Source organism: Procambarus clarkii, chromosome 23 (genome assembly GCF_040958095.1).
Source record: "Procambarus clarkii isolate CNS0578487 chromosome 23, FALCON_Pclarkii_2.0, whole genome shotgun sequence".
NCBI lineage: Eukaryota > Metazoa > Arthropoda > Malacostraca > Decapoda > Cambaridae > Procambarus > Procambarus clarkii.
Window position 1 is genome coordinate 32506875 of NC_091172.1, and position 14858 is coordinate 32521732.

At 45.9% G+C, this 14858-nt stretch overlaps 1 non-coding gene across 1 annotated transcript in view; it reads left to right on the forward strand.

Annotated features, from left to right (window-relative positions):
* Positions 1–14149, forward strand: part of LOC123763989 (SET and MYND domain-containing protein 4) — a 27691-nt gene extending 13542 nt beyond the window's left edge. The window contains exons 3-6 of the transcript XR_011229459.1: positions 7073–7248; positions 10112–10207; positions 11375–11472; positions 13096–14149. This is a non-coding gene — a transcript (SET and MYND domain-containing protein 4). The remainder of the gene's footprint in view (positions 1–7072; positions 7249–10111; positions 10208–11374; positions 11473–13095) is intronic.
* Positions 14150–14858: the final 709 nt, after the last annotated feature.

The window sequence follows — 14858 nt, forward strand, 5'->3', positions numbered from 1 at the left end:
ACTCGAACCCAGAAAGCACAACTACCTTCCAGTAGCTGGCATAACTAGTATGCTTTAACCCACTACGCCATCAGACCTTACAAAAGAAGTAGATAGTTCGAGATATATATATCTCAAACATCTCTACCTCCCGAAGGCACCAGATGAGTGAGGGGTCAGTCTGCAATTTTCGTGCTTTCTGGGTTCGAGTCCCACTGGTGGGTGTTGTCCAAAGATTGTTTATCTTCACTTGTGGTTTATGCAAGTATAGGCTTATAAGCTGGACACGAGTTCTCTCACATTGACAGTGGCTTGACGAAAATTGCAGACTGACCCCTCACTCATCTGGTGCCTTCGGGAGGTAGAGATGTTTGAGATATATATATCTCGAACTATCTACTTCTTTTGTAAGGTCTGATGGCGTAGTGGGTTAAAGCATACTAGTTATGCCAGCTACTGGAAGGTAGTTGTGCTTTCTGGGTTCGAGTCCCACTGGTGGGTGTTGTCCAAAGATTGTTTATCTTCACTTGTGGTTTATGCAAGTATAGGCTTATAAGCTGGACACGAGTTCTCTCACATTGACAGTGGCTTGACGAAAATTGCAGACTGACCCCTCACTCATCTGGTGCCTTCGGGAGGTAGAGATGTTTGAGATATATATATCTCGAACTATCTACTTCTTTTGTAAGGTCTGATGGCGTAGTGGGTTAAAGCATACTAGTTATGCCAGCTACTGGAAGGTAGTTGTGCTTTCTGGGTTCGAGTCCCACTGGTGGGTGTTGTCCAAAGATTGTTTATCTTCACTTGTGGTTTATGCAAGTATAGGCTTATAAGCTGGACACGAGTTCTCTCACATTGACAGTGGCTTGACGAAAATTGCAGACTGACCCCTCACTCATCTGGTGCCTTCGGGAGGTAGAGATGTTTGAGATATATATATCTCGAACTATCTACTTCTTTTGTAAGGTCTGATGGCGTAGTGGGTTAAAGCATACTAGTTATGCCAGCTACTGGAAGGTAGTTGTGCTTTCTGGGTTCGAGTCCCACTGGTGGGTGTTGTCCAAAGATTGTTTATCTTCACTTGTGGTTTATGCAAGTATAGGCTTATAAGCTGGACACGAGTTCTCTCACATTGACAGTGGCTTGACGAAAATTGCAGACTGACCCCTCACTCATCTGGTGCCTTCGGGAGGTAGAGATGTTTGAGATATATATATCTCGAACTATCTACTTCTTTTGTAAGGTCTGATGGCGTAGTGGGTTAAAGCATACTAGTTATTCCAGCTACTGGAAGGTAGTTGTGCTTTCTGGGTTCGAGTCCCACTGGTGGGTGTTGTCCAAAGATTGTTTATCTTCACTTGTGGTTTATGCAAGTATAGGCTTATAAGCTGGACACGAGTTCTCTCACATTGACAGTGGCTTGACGAAAATTGCAGACTGACCCCTCACTCATCTGGTGCCTTCGGGAGGTAGAGATGTTTGAGATATATATATCTCGAACTATCTACTTCTTTTGTAAGGTCTGATGGCGTAGTGGGTTAAAGCATACTAGTTATGCCAGCTACTGGAAGGTAGTTGTGCTTTCTGGGTTCGAGTCCCACTGGTGGGTGTTGTCCAAAGATTGTTTATCTTCACTTGTGGTTTATGCAAGTATAGGCTTATAAGCTGGACACGAGTTCTCTCACATTGACAGTGGCTTGACGAAAATTGCAGACTGACCCCTCACTCATCTGGTGCCTTCGGGAGGTAGAGATGTTTGAGATATATATATCTCGAACTATCTACTTCTTTTGTAAGGTCTGATGGCGTAGTGGGTTTAAGCATACTAGTTATGCCAGCTACTGGAAGGTAGTTGTGCTTTCTGGGTTCGAGTCCCACTGGTGGGTGTTGTCCAAAGATTGTTTATCTTCACTTGTGGTTTATGCAAGTATAGGCTTATAAGCTGGACACGAGTTCTCTCACATTGACAGTGGCTTGACGAAAATTGCAGACTGACCCCTCACTCATCTGGTGCCTTCGGGAGGTAGAGATGTTTGAGATATATATATCTCGAACTATCTACTTCTTTTGTAAGGTCTGATGGCGTAGTGGGTTAAAGCATACTAGTTATGCCAGCTACTGGAAGGTAGTTGTGCTTTCTGGGTTCGAGTCCCACTGGTGGGTGTTGTCCAAAGATTGTTTATCTTCACTTGTGGTTTATGCAAGTATAGGCTTATAAGCTGGACACGAGTTCTCTCACATTGACAGTGGCTTGACGAAAATTGCAGACTGACCCCTCACTCATCTGGTGCCTTCGGGAGGTAGAGATGTTTGAGATATATATATCTCGAACTATCTACTTCTTTTGTAAGGTCTGATGGCGTAGTGGGTAAAGCATACTAGTTATTCCAGCTACTGGAAGGTAGTTGTGCTTTCTGGGTTCGAGTCCCACTGGTGGGTGTTGTCCAAAGATTGTTTATCTTCACTTGTGGTTTATGCAAGTATAGGCTTATAAGCTGGACACGAGTTCTCTCACATTGACAGTGGCTTGACGAAAATTGCAGACTGACCCCTCACTCATCTGGTGCCTTCGGGAGGTAGAGATGTTTGAGATATATATATCTCGAACTATCTACTTCTTTTGTAAGGTCTGATGGCGTAGTGGGTTAAAGCATACTAGTTATGCCAGCTACTGGAAGGTAGTTGTGCTTTCTGGGTTCGAGTCCCACTGGTGGGTGTTGTCCAAAGATTGTTTATCTTCACTTGTGGTTTATGCAAGTATAGGCTTATAAGCTGGACACGAGTTCTCTCACATTGACAGTGGCTTGACGAAAATTGCAGACTGACCCCTCACTCATCTGGTGCCTTCGGGAGGTAGAGATGTTTGAGATATATATATCTCGAACTATCTACTTCTTTTGTAAGGTCTGATGGCGTAGTGGGTTAAAGCATACTAGTTATGCCAGCTACTGGAAGGTAGTTGTGCTTTCTGGGTTCGAGTCCCACTGGTGGGTGTTGTCCAAAGATTGTTTATCTTCACTTGTGGTTTATGCAAGTATAGGCTTATAAGCTGGACACGAGTTCTCTCACATTGACAGTGGCTTGACGAAAATTGCAGACTGACCCCTCACTCATCTGGTGCCTTCGGGAGGTAGAGATGTTTGAGATATATATATCTCGAACTATCTACTTCTTTTGTAAGGTCTGATGGCGTAGTGGGTTAAAGCATACTAGTTATGCCAGCTACTGGAAGGTAGTTGTGCTTTCTGGGTTCGAGTCCCACTGGTGGGTGTTGTCCAAAGATTGTTTATCTTCACTTGTGGTTTATGCAAGTATAGGCTTATAAGCTGGACACGAGTTCTCTCACATTGACAGTGGCTTGACGAAAATTGCAGACTGACCCCTCACTCATCTGGTGCCTTCGGGAGGTAGAGATGTTTGAGATATATATATCTCGAACTATCTACTTCTTTTGTAAGGTCTGATGGCGTAGTGGGTTAAAGCATACTAGTTATGCCAGCTACTGGAAGGTAGTTGTGCTTTCTGGGTTCGAGTCCCACTGGTGGGTGTTGTCCAAAGATTGTTTATCTTCACTTGTGGTTTATGCAAGTATAGGCTTATAAGCTGGACACGAGTTCTCTCACATTGACAGTGGCTTGACGAAAATTGCAGACTGACCCCTCACTCATCTGGTGCCTTCGGGAGGTAGAGATGTTTGAGATATATATATCTCGAACTATCTACTTCTTTTGTAAGGTCTGATGGCGTAGTGGGTTAAAGCATACTAGTTATGCCAGCTACTGGAAGGTAGTTGTGCTTTCTGGGTTCGAGTCCCACTGGTGGGTGTTGTCCAAAGATTGTTTATCTTCACTTGTGGTTTATGCAAGTATAGGCTTATAAGCTGGACACGAGTTCTCTCACATTGACAGTGGCTTGACGAAAATTGCAGACTGACCCCTCACTCATCTGGTGCCTTCGGGAGGTAGAGATGTTTGAGATATATATATCTCGAACTATCTACTTCTTTTGTAAGGTCTGATGGCGTAGTGGGTTAAAGCATACTAGTTATGCCAGCTACTGGAAGGTAGTTGTGCTTTCTGGGTTCGAGTCCCACTGGTGGGTGTTGTCCAAAGATTGTATATATATATATATATATATATATATATATATATATATATATATATATATATATATATATATATATGCGAACAAGCCTGAATGGTCCCCAGGACTATATGCGACTGAAAACTCACACCCCAGAAGTGACTCGAACCCATACTCCCAGGAGCAACGCAACTGGTAACTACAGGGCGCCTTAATCCGCTTGACCATCACGGCCGGACAAAAGGAAGTGATAGCCAAGGCTATTTGAACCACTTCCCCGCCGGCAACTCGGATGGTCAAGCGGATTAAGGCGCCCTGTAGTTACCAGTTGCGTTGCTCCTGGGAGTATGGGTTCGAGTCACTTCTGGGGTGTGAGTTTTCAGTCATATATATATATATATATATGATAGCAGATATTACATTCTAAATATAGCAAAAAAAGTTTCAAAAACCTGTTGGCATTCTTTCTAAGATCAGATTTGATGTACTTCGCCTTGCCCTGGTGACTCTCTATTACTCTCTCGTCTATCCTTATCTCAACTATGGTATTTATGCTTGGGGTTCTACTACCCAAAATCATTTACGTCCTCTAATTACTCAACACAAAGCTGCTATTAGAACAATATCTAACTCTGGCCCCAGACAGCACTCGGTACCCTTACTCAAATCTCTGAATATGTTAGATATTAAGTCACTGCTACATCCTCTCTTGTGTACTCTATATATTTAAAACGCTGAACTGTAATGTCCAATCCTGACCTTCAAACGCTTCGTAGAAGGTTGTAACAGAATCCCATGAGCACCACACCAGAAACAAATACCTATTTGATATTCCAAGAGTACGACTTAATCAAACTAGAAATGCTCTACAAATCAAGGGACCCAGAATGTGGAATGACCTTGTAACGATTCTATTGTTACGTAAAGTATGGTGACAATAAACACAGACACTAAGATACTATATATATATTTGGTCGAATATACAGAAGTACACAGGTGATACTTTGGTGTGAGTTGAGCGCACTGAGCGTCGGTACAGTATCTCGCAAGTGTCTGCTCTAGACCACACTTGAAAGTAGACTAGCCAATGTTCGCTACTCCGCTGCTTATATGCTCGGGCAACACCTCACCGTGTTGCCCGGGCAACGCCTCACCTCATTCATCTCCAAAGGTTGACAGGAATATTAACAATGCATTTGGAGCGAGTATATTATTGGGATAATCTACTCGCTACAACCTTCTCAATCATGTCAAAGACTGTACCTCTCTCAACCAGTTTAAGATGAAAACTAAGTACTACCTAATTAACTCCATGTAACCTACCTTACCCCTAAATGGCAACCCATGTCTTACTATTAAAAAAAAAAAATGCTGTTTGTTGACCAACTTGTATATTGGCTATTTTCTACCATGTTCCCCCTTTTTTTTTATCTTTTATTATTTTTTTCTTTCAACGCAATTTATACTTTAAGCTCAATTACAATTAAGTTTTAGTCCAAGTGGGTTTTTTCCCCCACCTCACCTTGCCCGAAACGCTATGCGTACTAGTGGCTTTAGGTATTGTATGTACTAACTCTATCTTTAAATCAGAATGTTTGTACTGTAACTCTGCAACTATGTGTGTACTTTTCCTAAATAAATTATTATTATTATTATTAAGATAGAAGTAGAGCTGTTTGTATATAATTTTTTCAAATATTTTTGATAATATAGGTAGATTTGATATTGGTCTGTAAATGTTTATGTCTGCCGGATTACCTCCTTTATGAACTGGTGTTACTCTTGCTTTTTTAAGGATATCAGGGAAGGTATGACACTCGAGAGATTTATTGAGAAGCAGAGCTATGGGTGGCGCAAGGGCATGGGAGGCGCTCTTGTATACAATGGATGGTATTTCACTGATGTTCCCAGCTTTGGTTTTTAGTGAGTGTATGATGGACACAACATCTGTCGGGCTGACTGGTGAGAGGAGAAGAGAATTCGGATAGCTGCCTGAGAGATATGTGGTAACATGTGTCTGAGTCTGTGGGATTTTACTGGCAAGGTTAGCACCAACCGATGAAAAGAAGCTGTTAAATTCAGTTGCTGTTTCTAGATCAGTTGCAGGTGTATAACCTTCCTTGGATATTTTTATCTGGTTATGTGAGTGTTGTTTAGCTCCTAGGGTGTTAGAGATGGCTCTCCGTGTGCTTTTCATGTTGCCTTTTGCTTCTTTGAATCTATTCTCATAATAGGAAAGTTTTGCTTTTCTTATTATACTGGTAAGCACTGACGAGTACCTCTTAACTACTTCCTTTGCAACTAGGCCAATCCTAAGTTTTTTCATATTCATGTTTCTTGTCGATTGCATTGAGTATGCCATTTGTGAGCCAGGGATTATTTAACCTTTTGCCAGTTACGTGATTGGTGAGAAGAGGACAATAAGTATTGTAAAGGATTAGAATTTTGGAAAGGAAGAGGTTAGCTAATAAATTTATGAAACAGTTCTTTCAGAAGGTTCTGTAGGATTCCTTACACAGGTTTCTGAAGGAAATTCTGATGTTAGCCAGCCTCGCATACGCCGCCGATGTTATTATTTTGATGTGGGCTTCAGGAGGCAGGTTTGGCTTGATATCAACTCCTAGATCTTTCTCTCTGTCTGTTTCATGATGGACTTCCTCCCCCATTCGGTATCCTGTGTCTGGCCTCCTATTTCCTCCGCCTAGTTTCATCACCTTACATTTACTTGGCTTGAACTTTAATAGCCATTTGTTGCAACCATTTCTTTAGTTTGTTTAGGTCATCTTGTAGGCTCATACTATCTTCCTGTCTTAATCCTCCTCATAATTTTTGCAGCATCAGCAAACATTGAGAGGAACGAGTCTATTCTATGTGAGTCTGTGTGTGTGTGTATATATGTATGTGTGTGTATGTGTGCATGTGTGTGAGTGTAATTTTAAGAAATAAATAACATAAGGTATCAACATTTTGAGAGCAATAAAGCAGTAACTGTGGACGTTGTGTTGAGCAGGTGGCCCGGGTGGGAGCCCGGGTGGGGCTGGGCTTGCGAGGCCTCCGTCCCAACGACGCCTGAGGCCCTGGAAGCCATGGCTGACGCCCTGAGGGTCAGCCTCCACCCCACACACCACGTCCTCCTCCAGCTCCACATGTCCACCCTCAGGACCATCGTCACCAGGGACCTCACGGGTACGGCACCAGGATAATGCTATACCCCGCTTGTGGTGTGACACATGCTCTGTACAACACCCGTACACTCTTATGTACACACATGTGCGTGTACCGCGGTACACAGACACACGTGTGTACTGATGAGTACTTGTACACGTGTGTGTGTGTGTGCGTGCATGCCTGCGTGTGTGTGTGTGTGGGTTTACTCACCTAATTGCGTCTGCAGGATCGAGTATTGACTCTTGGATCCCGCCTTTCGAGCATCGGTTGTTTACAGCAATGACTCCTGTCCCATTTCCCTATCATACCTGGTTTTAAAATTATGAATAGTATTTGCTTCCACAACCTGTTCCTGAAGTGCATTCCATTTCCCCACTACTCTCACGCTAAAAGAAAACTTCCTAACATCCCTGTGACTCATCTGAGTTTCCAGCTTCCACCCATGTCCCCTCGTTCTGTTACTATTCCGTGTGAACATTTCGTCTATGTCCACTCTGTCAATCCCCTTGAGTATTTTATACGTTCCTATCATGTCCCCCTCCTCTCCCTTCTTCTTCCTAGTGTCGTAAGGCACAGTTCCCTCAGCCACTCCTCATACCCCATCCCTCGTAACCCTGGGACGAGTCTCGTTGCAAACCTCTGAACCTTTTCCAGTTTCATTATATGCTTCTTCAGATGGGGACTCCATGATAAGGCGGCATACTCTAAGACTGGCCTCACGTAGGCAGTGTAAAGCGCCCTAAATGCCTCCTTACTTAGGCTTCTGAATGTTGTTCTAACTTTTGCCAGTGTAGAGTACGCTACTGTCGTTATCCTATTTATATGTGCCTCAGGAGATAGATTAGGTGTTACGTCCACCCCCAGGTCTCTTTCACGCGTCGTCACGGTTAGGCAGTTCCCCTTCATTGTGTACTGTCCCTTTGGTCTCCTATCTCCTAGTCCCATTTCCATAACTTTACATTTGCTCGTGTTGAACTCCAGTAGCCATTTCTCTGACCATCTCTGCAACCTGTTCAGGTCCTCTTGGAGGATCCTGCAATCCTCATCTGTCACAACTCTTCTCATCAACTTTGCGTCATCCGCGAACATCGACATATAGGACTCTTCGCCTGTAAACATGTCGTTAACATATACTAGAAATAGAATTGGTCCCAGCACCGATCCTTGTGGTACTCCACTTGTTACTGTTCGCCAGTCCGACTTCTCGCCCCTTACCGTAACTCTTTGGCTCCTTCCTGTTAGGTAGTTCCTTATCCATGCTAGGACCTTTCCCCCCACCCCCGCCTGCCTCTCGAGTTTGAACAGCAGTCTCATGTGCGGTACTGTATCAAAGGCTTTTTGGCAGTCCAGAAATATGCAGTCTGCCCAACCATCTCTGTCCTGTCTTATCCTCGTTATTTTATCATAGAATTCCAAAAGGTTTGTTAGGCACGATTTCCCTTTCCAGAACCCATGTTGATGTTTGTTCACAAACCTAACGTTCTCCAGGTGTGCAACCAGTCTTAGCCTAATTATTCTTTCCAGTATTTTACAGGGGATGCTTGTCAGTGATACAGGTCTATAGTTAAGTGCCTCCTCCCTATCGCCTTTCTTAAAGATCGGTACGACATTTGCCTTCTTCCAGCAACTTGGCAATTCTCCCGACATAAGTGACTCATTAAAGATCATTGCCAGAGGCACGCTGAGGGCCTGCGCTGCTTCTTTTAGTATCCACGGTGATACTTTGTCTGGTCCAACTGCTTTAGTTGCATCTAGAGTTGTCAACTGTTTCATTACCTCCTCTGCTGTCACCTCTATATCTGATAGTCTTTCATCTAGGGTAACCCCTTCCAACAATGGGAGCTGCTCAGGCTCGGTTGTGAACACTCCATGGAAACTGGCATTCAGTGCCTCGCAGATTTCCTTGTCACTTTCAGTATATGCCCCCTCTGTCTTCCTTAGTCTTGTCACTTGGTCGTTCACCGACATTTTTCTTCTTATATGACTGTGTAGTAACTTAGGTAGTTTTTTCGCTTTGATTGCAATATCGTTCTCATAGTCCCTTTCCGATGTTCGTCTTATGTTAATGTAATCGTTCCTAGCTCTGTTGCATCTGATCCTGTTGTCCTCTGTCCTTTGTCTTCTGTACTTCCACTCCCGCCTGCTGGCCATCTTTGCTTCCTGACACTGTCTATTAAAATATGGGTTACTATATTCCTTCTTATTTTTTCCCTTTACTGTTGGTATAAATCTCTCTTCGGCCTCCTGGCATTTCTGTATGACTAGGTCCATCATATCTTGGACTGTTTTTCCTCTAATTTCTTCCTCCCACTGCACTTCACCCAGATAGTCCTTTATCCTCCTAGAGTCCCCTATCTTGTAGTCAACTCTCCTTTCCCAGACCTCTTGTCCCATGGTCACAAGTTTGAATTCCATCATGTAGTCAAAGACTAGGACACAATGGTCACTGGCCCCTAGAGGTATTTCATGTTCCAAATTCTCGAGGTCTTCTACGTTCCGGATGGCAATCAGGTCTAATAGGCTCCGTGCATCTCCTCCTCTTTTCCTTGTGTCTTCCTTCACATGTTGTGTTAGGAAATTCCTGTCTATAACATCTACTAATTTTGCTCCCCACGTTTCGTCCCCTCCATGGGGATTCCTTGATTCCCAATTTATCTCTCCATGATTTAGGTCCCCCATGATCAGCAGCTTCGCTCATTCTGTGGGCTAGTGTTGCTGCCTTCTGCAGTTCATCTATACATGTGTGTGTGAGTGTGTGTGTGTGTGTGTGTGTGTGTGTGTGTGTGTGTGTGTGTGTGTGTGTGTGTGTGTGTGTGTGTGTGTGTGTGTGTGTGTGTGTGTGTGTGTGTGTACTGTGGATTCATTTAACATGTCCTTACAGAGATGAGTGACGGTGAGATCACCACGCTGGCCGCCATCGCTGACTTGGTGATGGGAGTGGTGAGGGCCCTGGAGGCTCCGCTCACCAGGCTCACAGGTGAGTCACCAGGCTCACAGGTGAGTCACCAGGCTCACAGGTGAGTCACCAGGCTCACAGGTGAGTCACCAGGCTCACAGGTGGGTCACCAGGCTCACAGGTGGGTCACCAGGCTCACAGGTGGGTCACCAGGCTCACAGGTGGGTCACCAGGCTCACAGGTGGGTCACCAGGCTCACAGGTGGGTCACCAGGCTCACTATCGGGAGTCTCGGGTTTGAATCCCGGGCGGTATAGAAACGGTTTGGCTGATTTCCTTTCGCCTTATGCCTCTGTTCACCTAGCAGTAAATAGGTACCCGGGACCTAGGCACTTGTGGGTTTACATCCTTGGGGGGGGGGGGGGGGGTCAGTATTTCCATCTGGGTGCGGAAGGGGGGAGGGTTTCATATATTTAAGTCTAATGTATATAGACTGGCTGACTGTCCCCCCCCTGATAAAACTAATTAATTAATTAATTAGATTGTAAGTTTTGTAAGTCGCTAACAATTTGATGTATAATTAAATTTAACTGGAATTTATATAATAATATAAAGTATATGTAATTATGGTTAAGCATTTTTTTCTACCTGAGAACCATCAATATTTCGACGCAGTTCAGTAATATACAAAAATAATAATCATGCGTTATTTACTTCAATAATCTAGGGCCAGATTCACGAAACAGTTACGCAAGCACTTACGAACCTGTACATCTTTTCTCAATATTTGGCGGCTTTGTTTACAATTATTAAACAGTTAATAAGCTCCGAAGCCCCAGGAGGCTGTTTATAACAATAACAACAGTTGATTGGCAAGTTTTCATACTTGTAAACTGTTTAATAAATGTAACCAAAGCCGTCAAAGATTGAGGAAAGATGTACACGTTCGTAAGTCCTTGCGTAAATGTTTCGTGAATCTGGCCCCCTAGACTACATTTCAACCCTTTGGGCGTCTTGTTTTTCCCAGTTGGCACAAGATCTAAGAGTCGCTCGGGTTCCGCGTTAAATTAACGCTGAATCGACGATGCTCTTGGATATTGTGTCCCCCGGGGGCTCCTGCTGGCCACCAGCACCATACCAGGAGGGACGTTGTGTTAAATTATACATTTAACACAATGAATTATAATTATGAATTATAAATAATGTGTAACATGAAGCTTGGAGTTGTAACGGGAGTCTTTGTCAACAGTCAGGATGGCGCGGGAGGAGGTGAGGCTGCAGCTGGAGCTGGCCCGGAGAGCTGTCTCCAGGGGCCATGACCCAGCACCCTCCAGGCGCAGGCTCCAGGTTAGTCTCCAGCACCCTCCAGGCGCAGGCTCCAGGTTAGTCTCCAGCACCCTCCAGGTGCAGGCTCCAGGTTAGTCTCCAACACCCTCCAGGAGCAGGCTCCAGGTTAGTCTCCAGCACCCTCCAGGAGCAGGCTCCAGGTTAGTCTCCAGCACCCTCCAGGAGCAGGCTCCAGGTTAGTCTCCAGCACCCTCCAGGAGCAGGCTCCAGGTTAGTCTCCAGCACCCTCCAGGAGCAGGCTCCAGGTTAGTCTCCAGCACCCTCCAGGAGCAGGCTCCAGGTTAGTCTCCAGCACCCTCCAGGAGCAGGCTCCAGGTTAGTCTCCAGCACCCTCCAGGAGCAGGCTCCAGGTTAGTCTCCAGCACCCTCCAGGAGCAGGCTCCAGGTTAGTCTCCAGCACCCTCCAGGCGTAGGCTCCAGGTTAGTCTCCAGCACCCTCCAGGCGCAGGCTCCAGGTTAGTCTCCAGCACCCTCCAGGAGCAGGCTCCAGGTTAGTCTCCAGCACCCTCCAGGCGTAGGCTCCAGGTTAGTCTCCAGCACCCTCCAGGCGCAGGCTCCAGGTTAGTCTCCAGCACCCTCCAGGCGTAGGCTCCAGGTTAGTCTCCAGCACCCTCCAGGCGCAGGCTCCAGGTTAGTCTCCAGCACCCTCCAGGCGTAGGCTCCAGGTTAGTCTCCAGCACCCTCCAGGCGCAGGCTCCAAGTTAGTCTCCAGCACCCTCCAGGCGTAGGCTCCAGGTTAGTCTCCAGCACCCTCCAGGAGCAGGCTCCAGGTTAGTCTCCAGCACCCTTCTGGCACAGGGTCACGGTCAGTCTTAAGTCTCTACACATGGGGTCTTAGTTAGAAATATGAAACAATCCATTTCACTGTCAGCACCCTGGGGTTGCTGTCGGCACCCTGGGGTTGCTGTCAGCACCCTGGGGTTGCTGTCGGCACCCTGGGGTTGCTGTCGGCCCCCTGGGGTTGCTGTCGGCACCCTGGGGTTGCTGTCGGCACCCTGGGGTTGCTGTCGGCACCCTGGGGTTGCTGTCGGCACCCTGGGGTTGCTGTCGGCACCCTGGGGTTGCTGTCGGCACCCTGGGGTTGCTGTCGGCACCCTGGGGTTGCTGTCGGCACCCTGGGGTTGCTGTCGGCACCCTGGGGTTGCTGTCAGCACCCTGGGGTTGCTGTCGGCACCCTGGGGTTGCTGTCGGCACCCTGGGGTTGCTGTCGGCACCCTGGGGTTGCTGTCAGCACCCTGGGGTTGCTGTCGGCACCCTGGGGTTGCTGTCGGCACCCTGGGGTTGCTGTCGGCACCCTGGGGTTGCTGTCGGCACCCTGGGGTTGCTGTCGGCACCCTGGGGTTGCTGTCGGCACCCTGGGGTTGCTGTCGGCACCCTGGGGTTGCTGTCGGCACCCTGGGGTTGCTGTCGGCACCCTGGGGCTGCTGTCGGCACCCTGGGGTTGCTGTCGGCAGAGTATAGAACATTGAAGTTTTACATTGTTGTAAAGCCACTAGCACGCATAGCGTTTAGGGTAGACGCCTATGTCTAGTTATGTCTATGTTTACTCGTGGGGTAAACTAAACAATAGCATTAGAGAACGCAGCCTCTGACATAAAATCTCACGTGCCTTTCCCCTGCCAGGCTCTCTCCCAGCAAGTGGCGGACTGCTCGCTGGTGCTCGCTTGGGATGAACGAATGCCGTCCTTCCTGCCTGTGCTCCGAGACTACCGCGCCATCATGGCCCAGTGACGGACTGGTCACTCTGCCACACAAGCTCTCCAAGGAGCAGCCACAGAGAAACACTGCTAGAGAAAATTATATACTTATCACGTAGGAACATTTATGAAGTTGTCTTGAAGTTTTCGAAGAGCAACAGTGGCGGAGGAAGCCGTTTGTAAGTTTAAGAAGTACAATGGTAAATTTGCCAGAGGTTTCAACGAAAGAACAGCGGTGGAAAGGAAAGGAACAATCAGGAAAAAGCCTCAAGCCATTACAACTATAGAGTACTTGGAAGGGGTCAGGATAAGGATTAGAGATGGGAGGGGGGGGGGGAGGAATGGTGCCCAACCACTTGGACGGTCGGGGATTGAACGCCGACGTGCATGACGCGAGACCGTCCAGCCCAAGTGGTTGGGTGAAAAGCGGTGGAGAAAACTGTGCACGAGCCGTCAATAGAAGGTACAGCGACGAGTGTGTGTAAACACATTCCCAGTGCTCTACATTCTCAAAGACTCACAAATTGTGACTCCAGAATTAGTTCGTGTTCTATGGTGGGTCGACAGCCTCTAGACTACTAATCCTATATAAGACATTGGACTCTTTAGATTATTCACGAATTAAAGTCATCATAGGCAGCCAGGACTGTTGCTGGGGTGCCTAAATCTAGGCACTTCGCCAGTGATTTTTGTTAATAAGTGTAATAATTAGCCCATAGCTGATATTTGTACATGTAGGTCCAGATAATGCCTCACTGTGGAGGGTTGCGCTGGCAGCCGTCATTGGGCAGCTTACCCGCACCAAAACTGGACAGAAAGAAGCAAGGTTTGAACGTATATAGTGTATGTTGATGTAATTATTCGAGTTAGGCCTATTAACATTAGCATTGCTGTCAAGGAGAATACGTATGTCTAACACGACTCTCTGCAAGATGCTCTTCGGTATATTCACGCTCATATTTATAACTCATGACATACAATTGAAGTTTTATTTATTTCCTTGATTTCTCTGAGCTATGAAGGTGTTATGACTAGTCCGATGCTGCTGTTGGTAAATATTTATGATTTCATAATAAACTACTGAGTACCCGGCGTTGTTCAGGTGACGGAGGCCACATCTACACTACACAACACATATGTAAAAGAGTACTTGAACTGCAACCAATAATGAAGAATTGAACACCGTGGGACCTCTGTGCCTCCCGGGTCTTGTATGGTTCTGGACCTAGATTCACGAGGCTCCATGTATTTCTTCTTAAGTATGTGTGCTACAAAGGTTCCTAAGTACCTGCTAAGAACGCGGCAAAGTGCGATTCAGAAAATTATACTTACGAAGATTTTAAGTAGTTCACTTAGGTCTCGCTAGATGTCACTAGGGCTTTTAGTTTGGCCAATCAGAGAGAGGGCAACATTTTTCATCTTACAGCTGTAGCCAATCACGACGCTGGCATATCAGAGCTTATCTGTGATCACTTGCTACTTATTTACGTCAAATTTTCTTATAAAATTAGTATATTTAGAAGACAAACTATGTTTTTCAGCTTGTACAGTCAGCACCGACATTTTAGTAAACATATATGTTATTTTTTTTGTTTTACCTACGTAATTCTAAGAGATAGTGTATAGCTTTCCTTGTCGCTCCTAAGATTTGAGAAGCAATGATATTTATTTACATACTAGCTGTACCCG